Here is a 13,919-nt window from a genome sequence, read left to right on the forward strand (position 1 = left end):
CCCAGGAATGGTGCTGCACACATGGAGAGCTGACACAGCAAGATGATGCAACAAAAAGAGACACAGATTCCCGTGCCACTGACAACAACAGAAGCAGACAAAGAAGACGCAGCAAATAGACACAGAGAACAGACAACCCACGTGGGGGTGGGGTGGGGAAAGGAAGAGAAATAAATAAATAAATCTTTAAAAAATCAAACAGGCGAGTGAATAAGTGAATGAATGACTGAATGAGTGACTGCATGAGAGAATGAGAATGAGTGAGTTCATGAATGGGTGAGTGAATGAGAGAATGAGTGAGCAAATCAGTGAATGAGTGAGAATGAATGAATGAGTTCATGAGTGAATGAATGATGAGCGAAAGCATGAATGAGCAAATGAGTGAGTGAGTGGGCGAGTGACTGGGCGGCGCTGGGCTCAGGGCAGGCCTCCCCTCATCTCATCCAGGGTAGAGAGTTGGAAAGCAGGAGAGGTCCCCCTGGGCCCGGGGGTGGGCAGGGTCTCTGGGTGGGAGCGTAGCGCTCCTCCCCCCACACACCGTGCTTTCCCTCCCTCCCCCCAGGCAGCGCTCTTCCTTCTCCCCCACACCCCCCCAGCGCTCTTCCTCCCCCCAGTGGTCCCCCCCGCAGCGAGCTCTCCCCCCCACCGTGCTCTCCCCCCTCCAGTTCTCCCCCACCCCCCCCAGCGCTCTCTGCGGAGCTGGCAGCGGCTCCGGCTCCGAGGTCCCTGGGTGCTGAGCAGGGGCTGTGGGGGGCGCGCTGTGGAGGGAGGGGCGGGTCCGCGGCTGCCGTACATCCGCGCTGTCCTGGTCACACGTCGCCTCCGTCCGTCTGTCCGGTGCCCGTCCTTCTAAGTGCCCGGCGCAGGCCGGCCCACCCACCTCTGGCCGCAGCTCAGCGGTTCCGTCTGCCAAGACCCCGCCCCAGGAAGGCGGGTGCCCACGGGTCAGGGCGCACGTGGCTTAGGGATCACCGTCCACCCAGCCGAGGGCCAGGCGGAGGGGAGGGAGGGGAGGGTGTGGGCAGCGGGACCCTGGCCGTGTGACATGCTTACACCTACCCACGCTCACGCCTACTCGGCCGCACGGGCTGAGCTGGTGACTTGGGCACGTGGCTCACACACTTCACCGCGCTGAGTCCCCGCAGCTCAGGAACCACCGCACAGGTGCTACCCACTCCGTTCCAGTGCGTTGGGCCCAGAGAGGGTGAGGAGCTGCCCAGGTCACACAGCGGCTGCCCCTGCTGGGGGGGCCGGAGCCCAGCAGCGGCATGTCGGGGAGGCGGGGTTCAGCCCTGGGCTCAGGGCCCCCAAGAGTGCCGTGTCCGCGGAGCAGGCCCCTGGGAACTGGGTGCTCTGGCTGCAGCCCTGCTCTGGCCGCCCGGCGGCCGTGGGTCCAGGCTGGGCCCTCCCCGCGCCCCGTGGAATGTGCACCTTCTGTTCCAGCCGGCTGTGGTCCTGGCCGCAAAGCTTCCCCTCTGGAAGCTGGGGGTGGGCACAGGCGTCCACCAGAGCTCGCCCCGCCCTGCTGCCCCTTCCACTCCCCATCGAGGAGCCAGGGCCCCTGGACCTTGGCAGCCCGGAGAGTCGAGAGGCCCAGGGCCATCTGCTCACAGCCACCTCTGCCCCTCCCCAGCGCTGTCCCAGGGCAGAGAGCCCTCCCCATCCAGCACAGGGACCCCTCCCCATCCCATCCCAGCGCAGGGACCCCTCCCCATCCCATCCCAGAGCCCCGCAGCGGGCCCGGACGATGGGGGTCACCACTCACACCGGGGGCTGCTGGGGGGCCCGAGGCGGGGCAGTGGGTGTGGTTGGTGGAGGGAGTGCGGCCCCCCGGGACTAGTGCCGCCTCCTCAGCCACCCAGCCTCAGCTGCCCCACGTGGTGGGAGGGAGGGGCACGGTGGGTCTCTGACCTGCTGGCCATGACCCCGCCCAGGCCCGCCCAGGACTCCTGCCCAGGCCGGGACGCTCAGGTGAGCTCAGGTGAGCTCCAGGTGAGCTCCAGGTGAGCTCGGCACACCCAGCCCTGGGTGCAGGAAGTGCCCTGCAGAGGTCCAGGTGCTGGATCCCCGCTGGGGGTCCCCGGTGCGGGGGGCTCCCCACCCCCTCTCCAGGGCTCTGGCAGCCGAGAGCACCCCCTTGCTGACCCCCCCCCACAACGCCAGTGCTAGTCGCCTGTCGCCCGTCGGCAGAGGCAGCCTTCCCCGGTTCCTGGTTAAACGCACATCCCCGAGCACCCGCGAGCCCACCAGCGACCGCACGCACACACACACGCGTGCACGCTCACACACACACAAATGTTCACACACATGCTCATGCACGCATGCTCACACACGCTCGCATGTACACACATGCACGCCCACACACATACACACGCATGCACGCTCACACACAGGCTCACATGCATGCCCACATGCACACACTCACACGTGCTTACACGCACGCTTGCACACATGCCCACACGCACACACATGTGCACCAATGCTTACACGCAGGCCGGGCACATGCTCACACGCATGCTCGCACACGCACGCATGCTCACGCACGCCCCCCCGTCTCGCTTGCTGGGAAGGCGGCAGAGCTGGAGAAGGAGGCCACTGGGCGAGGCCCGGGTTGGGGGAGACTGCGGGTGGCTCCGTGGGGCCTGTGTCAGGGGTCCTCGGGACAGACACCTGGGAGAGCGGTGGGAGGGGGTGCCCGGGGCTGCGGCGGGAGTAGCACCCTGGGGTGGCGTGGGGTTGGGTCCCGGGACAGGCCCAAACCCGGGACAGAAGGGGCCCAAGCGGCTCCACCGGCAGCTCGGCCCAGAGCAGGCGGCGCCACCAAGCCAGGAGCCCAGCACGACGGGAGCATGAGGCCCCTGCACCTGGGGAGGCGGGGGCAGCTGCAGGCGACGCCCCCCGCGGCCCTCAGCTCCCATGGCAGCTGGGCGGGGGCCCCGAGACAAGGGGAACGGCTGGACGGGTCTCCAAGGCGGCCGGAGGGCTCCCTGCCCACTGGGCCGTCCTGCCCCTGGGGCGGTGGCCCTGCCCGTGGCCCTCTGCCCAGGGCCCAGCGCGCTCCAGCCGGGGCCTCCCTCCAAACAGGAACAAGCGTGAGGGTGGACACTGCTTGGGGCCTGGGGGCAGCTGGCTGGCCCCGCCGGGAAGGCCACCGTGGCTTAGAGAAAGGACGGGGCGGGGGTGCCAGGCGGGCAGGCAGGGTGGGTGGGGGGCTGTCCGCTCTGGGACAGTTAGGAGTCTGGGGGTGGGCGTGCGCCCCTCGCCACACTTCTAACCACCCAGTGTTTTCTTTACAACCCTATGGAGATACGACTGATGGACACACCCTGAACTGAGGACAGAGCGTGAGCCACGCCACCTTCACAGAAACGGGCGCACCCGCGTGGCAGACGTCCCCTCGTGCCCCTTGGCCGTCTCCCCCTCCCAGCCCTCGGCCCCCACCCCTAATCCCAGGTCCCGTCCCTCTGCCTCTTGTCACCAGAGACTCATTGCATTTTCTCGGACTGTATGGAAATGGAAGAGCACCCCTGCCTGCATTTTTATCTGGCTCCTGTCACTCACCTCATTGTCTTTAGAGTAATCCCTATTGTTGCAAAGACCGATGGGTCATTTCTCTTTATTTCTGCGTAGTGTTCTGTTGTACGGATGTATTACATTACTAATGGATTTTGGACAGTTTCCAGTCTGGGGCTACGACAGATAAAGCTGCTGTGAACATTTGGGTACAAGTGTTTGGCTGGACAACGTGTTTTCCTTTCTCTTGGGTAAATACCTAGGCGTGGGCTGGCTGGATCACAGGCCAGTGAACACTCAGCTTTATCCAAACACCTCCAAGCTTCGTTGCAGCGTCGTTCTGCCGTGTCGCCTTCTGCCAGCCCCGCAGGACAGCTCTAGTTGCTCTGCGTCCTGGGAGACACTTGGCATGTTCAGGGTTTTTCGTTTTAGCCGTTCAGAGGGTGGTGTGTGTGGTTTTAATTTGCATTTTTCCAATGATGAATGCTGTTGGGTAACTTTTAATGTGCTTATTTTCCATCTGTAGTCTTTGGTGGAGTATATTTTCAAAGCTTTTTTCAAATTAATTTGTCTTCTCATTTTTGAGTTCTAAGAGTTCTTTTATAGTCTAAATACACATCCTTTGTCAGATTTATGTTCTGCAAACATTTTTCCCAGTCTGCGGCTTGCCTGTTTGTTTTCTTAGCTGTTTATTTTGAAAATGAATAGTTTTAAATTTTTGTGAAGTCCAAATTTATCAGTTTTTTTTCTTTATTTTTCCATTTAATGTTCTAATTAAGGAATTGTTGCCAACAATCTCCTACATTTTCTTCTAGAAGTTTTATAGTTTTAACTCTTACATTTCAGTCTATGATCCATTTCAAATTTTTGTATTTGGTGTGAAACAAGGGGTTGAGGTTTGCATTTTGTGTGTGGATATTCAATTATTCCCACACCATTTATTGAGAAAGGTTATCATTTTTTCTGTGTAATTGCCTTGGCACCTTTGGAAAAATTAATTGACCATGTTTATAGGAATCTATTTCTGTCTTGCTGTTTTACTTCTCTCCAATCTGATAATCTGTCTTTTAATGTGGTTGTTTAGAACATTTACATTTAGTTTAATTTTTTATATCATCAGTTTTAAATTTTGCTATGTGTGTTCTAAGTTTCCTTCTCTCCTCCTTTTCTGTTTCTTTTAGTTAATTGTGTATTTTTTATGACTCCACTTTATCTATTGGCTTGTCAGTTTTGCCTCTTTGCTGTGCAGTTGCTTTAGGTCTACAGTGTACACCTTTACCTTTCAGGCACTATCCTAACACTTTCCCTGGAACATAGGAACCTTTCGTTAGTGCGCGTCTCCTGCGCCCACTTCCCAGCCTCTGTGCTGTAGGCGCTCATGCAGAGCTCTTCTACACTTGCTCTACACCAGGGCACATTCGTATTATTTGGCTTTAATTAAACAATTATCTTCTAAAGAGAGTTTTTGATATTGTAAAAAAGTCTTCTACATTTACCCCCTTGTATTTACTATTTTTGCTGCTCTTTGTGTAGAACCATATTTCCATCTAGTATCGTTTTCCTTCTTGAAAGTCCACACCAAGACCACATTCCCGTAGTGCTGGAGTGCTCTGGTGAAGGTTTCAGCGGCTGTGTGTCTAGAACAGGTTTTCATTCCTGAAAGCTCTCTCTGCATGCAATCTTTAGGTTCCCAAGCTTTTGTTCTTGTTTTCAGTACCTCAGAGGCTGTGCCCTGCCGTCTCCTTGCATGCGTCATTTCAGTGAGAAGTCTGCTGTCCGTCGTTCTTGCATTTGTAATGAGTCTTTTCTCCAGCTTCCTTTAAGATTTTCTCTTCCTCATGGGTTCAAGCAATTTGAATATGATACGCCTAGGTGTAGGTTTGGTCATGTATCTTCTCCCTCGTGTTTGTGGAGTTTCTTGGATCTGTGGTTTTATCATTTTCATTAAATTTAGAAAATTTCAGTCCTTATTTCTTCAAATAATTTTTCTGCCCCTTCATCATTTACATTAATCCATTTGACATTGTTCTACAGCTCATTGATTTTTCTGTTCATTATGTTCTTTTTTTCAGTCTTTTTTTTTTCTGTTTCATTTTGGATAGGTTCTGTTGCTGTGTTCAAGTTCACTAATCTTTATTTCACCGTTTCCATCCAATATGCCATTAATCCCATCGGTGTTTTTTTTTTTTAATCTCAGGAATTGTACTTTTCCGATCTAGAAGTTCAGTTTGGCTCTTTTGCATACCCTTCATTTCTACCCCCATTTTGCTCATGCTTTCCTCCACCTTCTAGAACGTGAGTGTATTTATAGTAATGCTTTAGCATCCCTTTCTACTAATTTGACTCTCTGTGTCCCTTGAGGGTCTGTTCCTATTGTTTTTTTACTCCTTTAGGGTATTGTGTTCCTGCTTCTGTTTCTGGCCCTGTGTGAGTTTGAGATTGATTAGATTCCTTTCTGATGTGCATCTAGTAATGAGCAGTTGGCTGAAGAGTGGACGGAGTCTCTTTAGAGAGCTCTGTGTCTGCACACTTCCTTCCTCTCCGCTACTCTTTCCTGAGAAATCTAGCTGCCCGCCCTCCCAAATGCTGAACTGTCTTCTTCCCTCAGAGAGACTCTGGGCTTTGCTTGGTGTTCTCCTCTCTATACTGGAGATCGAAACCCCCCGGCAGTGGACTGCGGAGACTGTGGGCTCACTTCGTTTCCCTTCCCACCGGAATCCCATGCTCCTACCTCCCAGTGTCTTAAAATCATTGTTTCACGTATGCTCTCCGGCTTTTCGGTTGTCTAGAGTGGGAAGGTGTTTGGACCGTTTCCCTTCTTGGTCAGAGACAGAACGACGGCCAGCCTCAGCCTTCGGATGCTTGGAGTCCTCTGAGTAAGGCTCTCCAATCCAGACAAAGGGATACGGACCGAGCCTTACGCGGGCGCTAAATTCAACCCCGTAACTCACTGAGCAAGCGCGAAACCTGCTCGTCCCTCGCCACGGCCCCGGCTGGCAGGGAAGTGGTGGTGGCCGCGTGCCACATGCGTGGTGTCCCTCTGATCACTGGGCCTGCGCGGGCGGAGACCGCGAGTCCACACAGAGCACAGAGGGCTGGAAAGGGCCCGCGTGTGGAGCCAGGCCTCGCCCAAAGGCTGAATCTGGGCGAATTACCCAACCCTCTGACGCTGGAAAATGCCAGTATAGACCACAGTTTCTCTCCCCTTCTCTGGAAGAGAGGAGCTGTTTGGGGAAGATGCCCTGAAATTTTCCGAGTTCCTCCAGCGTCTCTGGCGCGAGGCCTTCCTGGGTCCCCGTCACAGGCTGCTCTCCACTGCTTGTCTTCTTTCTCCATCAAGTCTCACGGCAACGAAATGTCCACCCACCGTCACGGACTGTTGATGAGTGCTGCAGGTCTCTTTAGAATTTAGTGCCCTGAAAAACACGGTCACCTCGTAGCAGACGCGAGCCCTCCTGTTGACGTACAAGAGCACGTATTGGATTTTGCTCCTGTTTTCTTCCAGCTGCCCCAAAGCTCAATGCCAGCTTTAATGTTCAGACAGTGCCAACTCGGGACCTGTGGACAGAGCTGCCTCCCGCCCTCCCACAGCCCCGAGGATCTGTTTCTATTTCCATCTCAGCGGTCTTAGTGGAAGCCACATCTCTGTAGCTCGAATGCAAGTCCCCCAGAAGGCAGGTGGCCTCCAGCCAAAAGCGCCCGTCCCTACCTGTAGCAGTTTGATATGGTTATGAATTCCAAAAATAGATGCTGGATGATGTTTGTAATCTGGTCTGTACCTGGGAATGATTTAGTTATGATTAGGGCGCCGAGTCCCCACTCACCAAGGGGATTAAAGATTAAAGGCCTGGCAAAGGACAGAGTGGAGGGTTTTTAATGTTGGGGTTTGATGCTGAAGCCTTAAGCTGGAGCCCCGGGAATAAGCTCACAGAGGAAAAAGAAGCCAGCCCCTGGAAGGGAGGAACCCAGGAAGCCTGAGCCCTGGCAGACGTCAGCGGCCGTCTTGCTCCAGCACGTGGAAATGGACTTTGGTGAGGGAAGTAACTTATGCTTTATGGCCTGGTATCTGTAAGCTCCTACCCAAATAAACACCCTTTATATTTATAAAACCAGCCCGCTTCTGGTGTTCTGCATCAGCGCCCCTTTGACTAATCAGCACCTGACAGGGAGTGCCCAGGCCCCTTCCAGCCCGAGGAGCAGGTGTGGTGACTTGGAAACGGAAGCCCGAGCACAGATCGGCGGAGAAGGAGTGGGCTTTGAGGCGGGGGTGCTGCTGCTGGAGGGTCTGCAGAGCCTGCTGCTCTGACTGGCAAGTCCCTGCCGGCTCCAGGAGCTGCGCTGTCCACTATTTTCACAACTGCCCCTCTCGTGGGCTCCAGGCCCCGGGGACTGTGCGTCTGCAGTTGCTGCACCTCACCAGGAGGCGGCAGTGTTGCTGGGGCTGGCGGCCGAGCCTCAGGGACGCTGGTCAGCACAGCACAGAGGATTTGGAAGCCGGTCACTTGCCCTGGACACCTGCCCTGGACCCTGGACACCTGCCCTGGACGCCTGCCCTGGACCCTGGTCACCTGCCCCGGACGCCTGCCCTGGACTCTAGTCACCTGCCCTGGATGCTCGTCCTGGACACCTGCCCTGGATGCCAGCCCTGGACACCATTTAACCTGCTTCCTTGCCACCCGGGGCAGCCTCGGCGAGGCTCTGGCAGGAGACCCTCAATGCGGCCACCGCCCCGCCGCGCCCTGACTTAGCCCTGGACAGCCCGTCCTGGCCTTTGCGGCCCCCAGCAGGCCCTCTGTGCTCACCCAGGGCCGTGCGGCCAGCCCCCCTCCCTCGGGCCACCCTTGGTCCAGGGGCCCTGTGGGCTTCGGAGCCGCACGCCCGGTGCAAGACCCCCCAAGCCTGCGGCTGTGCCCCCCCGCTGCCGTGCGGCCGCCGCGGGGCGCCAGGGTGCTGGGTGGTCCAGGCTTGGGCTCGGGCATGACCGGGACTTCACAAACGCTGTGCTTCTGTCCTTCTGTCCGGCCCGGTGGGCCCCAGGCCGAGCCCACCCCCGGGGTCCCGGTGTGCGCGACCGTTGGCTGACTTCCTAGGAGCCTCCGTGAGAGCGTCGCCCGGGGAGGGCATCGAGAGGCTCCATCAGCCGCGGTCTGCCGAGGGTCAGGGTGGCGGCCGGCGCCGCACGGGAGAGGACAGTCCAGACGGAGCCCAGGGGCGGCCTGTGGACAGAGAGGCACCCGGAAAACGCCCGCCCACCCGTCAGCATGGGCCAAGCGCCACGGCCACGGGCCACGGAAGTGCACAGGCGACCCGGGCTGGCGGCAGCAGGGCTCCGGGCAGGGCCAGCGCTCGACAGCGGGCGGGGAGGGGTCTCCTGACTCGGGGTCGTGCCCCGGCGCTGGAGCCAATGGGGACAGCAGCATGTCCTGTGGGGCCTGGCCGTCCTGGCTGTCCACCAGGGAGGCCGAGGGCCCTGTGCCGACTTGGAACTCGGCCGGCTCCAAGGGGGGCACGGGGAGGCATGGGTGGGGCTGAGGGCTGGTCTGGTAGCCGCTTCCCGGGGAGGACTCCGTCCAGCTGGAGGCCCCGCCAGGACGGTCACTGCCGGCCCCAGCATCGGAGAAGGCGCGCGCGGGTGAGCAGGGCCTGTCTGGGGTGGGCGTGGGCAGTCTCGATGCCTCGGCAGCGGCCCAAGACCTAGAAGCACCCTAAAGTGGCGTCAGGTCGCTGCCCACCCCCTCCGGGGCCCCCCACACCGACCTCCCCGAGGCGGCCTCCACCCGGGGCTGCGCTGAGGGTGTCACCTCCGCCCCCTCCCCACGTGGGCGCAGAGCAGGCCCAGGGACCGGGGCGGGGGTGGGGCTGGCAGAGACCCCTCCCTGCCCGGCTCGGCCCCCCACACCCAGCCAGAGAGGAAGGGGGAGCCCAGGGGTGTCCGGCTGCAGTGCGGCCACTGCGGGCCTCGAGGGCACCGCAGCATCCCCAGCAAGGCTGCTGACCGCGTCTTCAACGCCACGTCTGCAGCGGGCTGGGGACACCGTGAGCAGGGGGGCGAGGGCGGGGGTGGGGGCGGGACCCCCAGGGTGTGCGGCCCCACCCAGGGCTGGCTCCCTCCGGTCACGCGGCTGCGTTGCCGGGATTGTGGCCCGCGCCCCCTGGGGCAGCTGCCGGCCGGCTGGGTCCCGAGCGGGAGGGCGCTGGGGCTCCGGGGCCGGCAGGTCAGCAGGTGGACGACGCGTGCCCGGCGCTGAGGACAGGCCACGCCCGGGGCCTGAGCGCGCCCTGCCCGGCGGCGCGATCCCGCGGCCGTCACATAGTGGGTCAGCAGGCTCACGGTGGTGCCCGGCCACCTTCGTCCCTGGGCACGGCTCGTGTGCCACGCTGTGTCCGAGAATGTCCTGGCTGGGGCGGGGCCCTCGGGGCACCTCGCGGTCACCACGGGGGCCTTGCGCCTCGTCCTGGGGAGGGCAGGCCCCTTAGCGCCAGGCGGCCGGGGACGTCTCTTGGAGCTGGGCCGGAGCCGCCGCGTGGCCCCTGAGTGGTGCCCGAGGACATGCCCAGGCCCCCCCGCTTCCTTCCGCGAGCCCCCGCCGTGCTCCGTCAGTCAAAGGGGACCCCTGCTCCTGCCGCCGGCTGGGAATGTCGTGGGGTCGCGCTGCGCGCCTGAGCGTCCTGGCGGGCCGTGTGTTCCTGCGGGGGCCTGGCGGTCTCTCCGCCTTTCACGTTGCTCAGCTTCAGAGCGGCCACAGAATGGCCCGTGAGGGGTGCACCCACCCCCCCTGCAGGCCGCCTGCGCCCCAGCTGGTGTACGGGGCGGCCCCGCTGTGCAGGCGCGGCGTGCAGCGCCCACGGCGTCCCTGAGGCGGCAAGGCCACCGGCAGCCCCCGGGGCAGAGGCCCTCCCCGCGGGTCTGTGTCTGAGCCCCTTCAGGAGGCCGAGGCCGGCGGGCTCGGGGTCTGCGCTCCCCAAGGCGGCGGCTGCGCCTGGCTCCATCGGGGAAGCCCAGAATGGCCAAGGCCCCGCGTCACGGAGCTTCTCCCCGCGCGGTGGCCTGTCCGGCGGGGGGCACCACGGGAACGGGGCACCTCCCCTACCTGGCGCAGGAAGCCGGTGGGCAGCAGGAGCTCAGGCTGCAGGGGAGTGGCCCACGGCCACCTCGAGCTGGCCTCGGGGGGTGCTGGGGCCCAGTGGAAGGAGGGGCAGGCGCACTGGCCAGCGGAGGACGTGGACAGCTCAGCCCCGGGGGCAGCGGCTGGACTCTGCAGGCCGGGAGAGGCAGAGGCCGGAGTCACGGGATCAGGGCAAGGAGGCCTCTTCCGGGGACACTGGAGAGGCGGCTGGGCTGTGGGTCGGCCGGCCAGTGGGGTGGACACTGCCTGCAGGAGGCAGCTCAGACCAGATCCCTTCCAGAGCACCCGGGGGGGCTCCCCGGGGGGCCACATCTTAAATACACACCCTCGCGGGACCTGACTGCACAGCTCTGAGTTGGCGTTTCAAAGACCACTGGGAGCCCCTGGGGTACCCGGCCAGGGACAGCTTCCTCGGTGTCCTCCAGCTCATCTTATGTCCATGGAAACTGGGGAGCAGTCCCAGGCTCACCCACATTTCACAGATGAAGAGCCTGAGGGTCAGAGAGGTGACAGGCCCACTGGGGAGCAGCAGAGGGAGGTGCGAGCCCCGTCTTCCAGAGCCAGGTCAGGATTGGGGCGACTGGAGCTGGCCCCTAAAACGCTGGCCCCTCCCTGCCCATCCCTCCGACAGTGGGTGGCTTGGGCCAGCGGTCAGGAAAACGCCCGCGGCTCCTGGCAGTAGAAGGGAAGAGGCGGGGGCCGGGGTGCCAGCTGCCCCCATCTCATGTTTCATACCTACTGCTCAAAGGCACTTGGCTAACTTTTTTTCTGATTAGAAAAGGATTCCATGTGCTTGAAGAAAATCTGGAAATAATCAAGAAGAAAAGTCAAATTCCTGTAATCTGTCACTCTAAAAGACCACAGTTTGATATATTTCCTTCTGCTTTTTATGTTGATGACTTTCTAGCCCCATAATTGTTTCTATGTTCATGAGCTGACTTTCCTTCCTAAGGAACTTCTTCATCCGTTTATTTTATTTTATTTTATTTTTTTAAGATTTATTTATTTCTCTCCCCTCCCCCCATCCTCGTTGTCTGTTCTCTGGGTCTATTTGCTGCATCTTCTTTGTCTGCTTCTGTTGGTGTCAGTGGCACGGGAATCTGTGTCTCTTTTTGTGGCGTCATCTTGCTGCGTCAGCTCTCCGTGTGGGTGGCGCCATTCCTGGGCAGGCTGCTCCCTCCTTCGCGCTGGGCGGCTTTCCTCACGGGGCGCACTCCTTGCGCGTGGGGCTCCCCTACGCGGGGGACACCCCTGAGTGGCACAGCACTCCTTGCGCGCATCAGCACTGCGCATGGCCAGCTCCACATGGGTCAAGGAGGCCCGGGGTTTGAACCCTGGACCTCCCATGTGGTAGACGGACGCCCTAACCACTGGGCCAAGTCTGCCGCTTTCATGTGTTTACTGATGCGTGCCAGTGTGGACTCGTGCGTTTTCATTTCCTTCCATTGCTGGCTGCTCCAGGCTGGTCTGGGGTGCCTCCGCTGACGTGCCCCGGGCCCTGAGCACTTTCTTACTATCGGCACAAGTTGCTTCGGGCTCGTCCACGTCCCCAGAGCCAGGCCTGGTTTCTTTTTGAGGAGAACGTTCTTCAGGAGCGGAGATCTGGGCACAGCCGTGCTCCCTGCTGACCACCCCACGCCCGGTCGTCCCGGCAGCCAGGGCTGGTGGCCGTGGCCGCTGGGAGGAGTTTACAAACACGAGCCTGTGCTCACCCCTCACTGTGTCGTCTCCAGCCGCCCGCCCCCCACCACTGCCATTCGCATCTCCAGAGCGGGAATCGTGGTCCCGTCATGTTTTCCGTGAGTCTAGAACATAGGGGAAATTTTCCAGAATTGCTAACATGCAACAGGTTGTGTGCGTGCAGGAGTGTGTGCGAGGCCGGGTGTGCACGTGCAGGGGTGTGTGCATGGCGGGTGTGCGCGTGCAGGGGTGTGCGTGTGGCGGGTGTGCACATGCAGGGGTGTGTGCATGGCGGGTGCGTGCGTGTGTGGGTGTGCACGTGCAGGGTATGCGTGTGGCGGGTGTGCGCGTGGCGGGTGTGTGCGTGGCGGGTGTGCGCGTGCAGGGGTGTGGGCGAGGAAGAGCGAGTCCCCATTGGTGTCCAGGGAACGCGCGCCCCCAGGGCGCTTCGAGTGTGGGGACGTCCCCCTGGGCATCCGCGCCGTCCCCCGCGCCCTCCTCTGCCCTCCGGGAGGCCCCCACCGTTAGGCAGCTGCCGTCTGTTTTCTACCATCATGGATTCCTTCCGTCTGCCCTTGACCTTGACATACATGGGAAACCACGTGCACCCTTCCCGGCTCCTTTCCGTGGGCGTGATGCCCGGGGACTCGCCGCGCCCTTGCCCAGCTCGGCCCTCGCCGTTTCTACGCCCCGACGCACACACCGCTCCTCGGGGGGCTCCCGCTGGACTGTCCACCACCCGTACCTCTCTGTGCACGTGGCCGTCATCGGCCTTGGGTGACCCTCGGGGTGGAACGGCTGAGTCGCCCCCAGGTCCACCCTTCCTGTGCCAGACACCGCCGGGCGGTTCTCTGTGGGGCTTACCATGCTGTCCTCCCCAGCCGCGTGTCAGCGTTCTGGTTGCCCCCGTCTTGCCAACACTTAGTGTTATCCGTCTCCACTGCATTTTTCTAGAGGACGTGAGTGTATCGACTGGGCTTTTTTTCCCTTTCCACATCAGACAGGTAAAGTGCCAATGTCGTGACCAGGTTTGAAGGAGGCTCATCTCACACGAATGTGGGACGACCCATCGGTGTGCTTATGACCCACAAAAGGATCTCAGCTGTGCTTTTAATGTGATTTTCCTGGTGACTGATGATGTCAAGCATGTTGTCGTTTTCTTAATGGCCATCTGTATTTTACATTTTTTGAAGTGTCTGCTAAAGTATTTTACCTATTTTATAGTTATTTTTCTTTGTATTATTGATTTGCAGGAGTTCATATATCCTGGATACAAGTCCTTTGTCAGATATATGAATTGCAAATGTTTTCTGCCAGTGTGCGGCTTGTGTTTGAGTTTTTTTTTGGGGGGGGGCAGAATATTGTTTTTAGTTTCTTAGTGATGCATTTTTAAAGAGCAGATATTTTAAATTTTGCCAAACTCAAATTTAACTTTTTAATATAGCTAAGGGACTTCGAAATGAGTTGGGAGGTCATCAGAGGGTGGCGCTTACACACACCTCAGCGGACCCCAGAGACAGCAAAGCAGATGCAACCCCAGGCACTGGTGCTCCTGAGGGCTGCGGAGACTCACAGGTTCTACGGTCACGGCAGGTGGCT

General features: G+C 59.6%; 1 non-coding gene across 1 annotated transcript; it reads right to left on the reverse strand.

The window, feature by feature from the left end:
• Window positions 1-13,314: 13,314 nt before the first annotated feature.
• LOC111763203 (small nucleolar RNA U13) lies at window positions 13,315-13,417 on the reverse strand. The gene has a single exon (XR_002796118.1). It is a non-coding gene; the product is annotated as a small nucleolar RNA U13 (small nucleolar RNA).
• Window positions 13,418-13,919: the final 502 nt, after the last annotated feature.

This window comes from Dasypus novemcinctus, chromosome 3 (genome assembly GCF_030445035.2).
Source record: "Dasypus novemcinctus isolate mDasNov1 chromosome 3, mDasNov1.1.hap2, whole genome shotgun sequence".
NCBI classification, from domain to species: domain Eukaryota; kingdom Metazoa; phylum Chordata; class Mammalia; order Cingulata; family Dasypodidae; genus Dasypus; species Dasypus novemcinctus.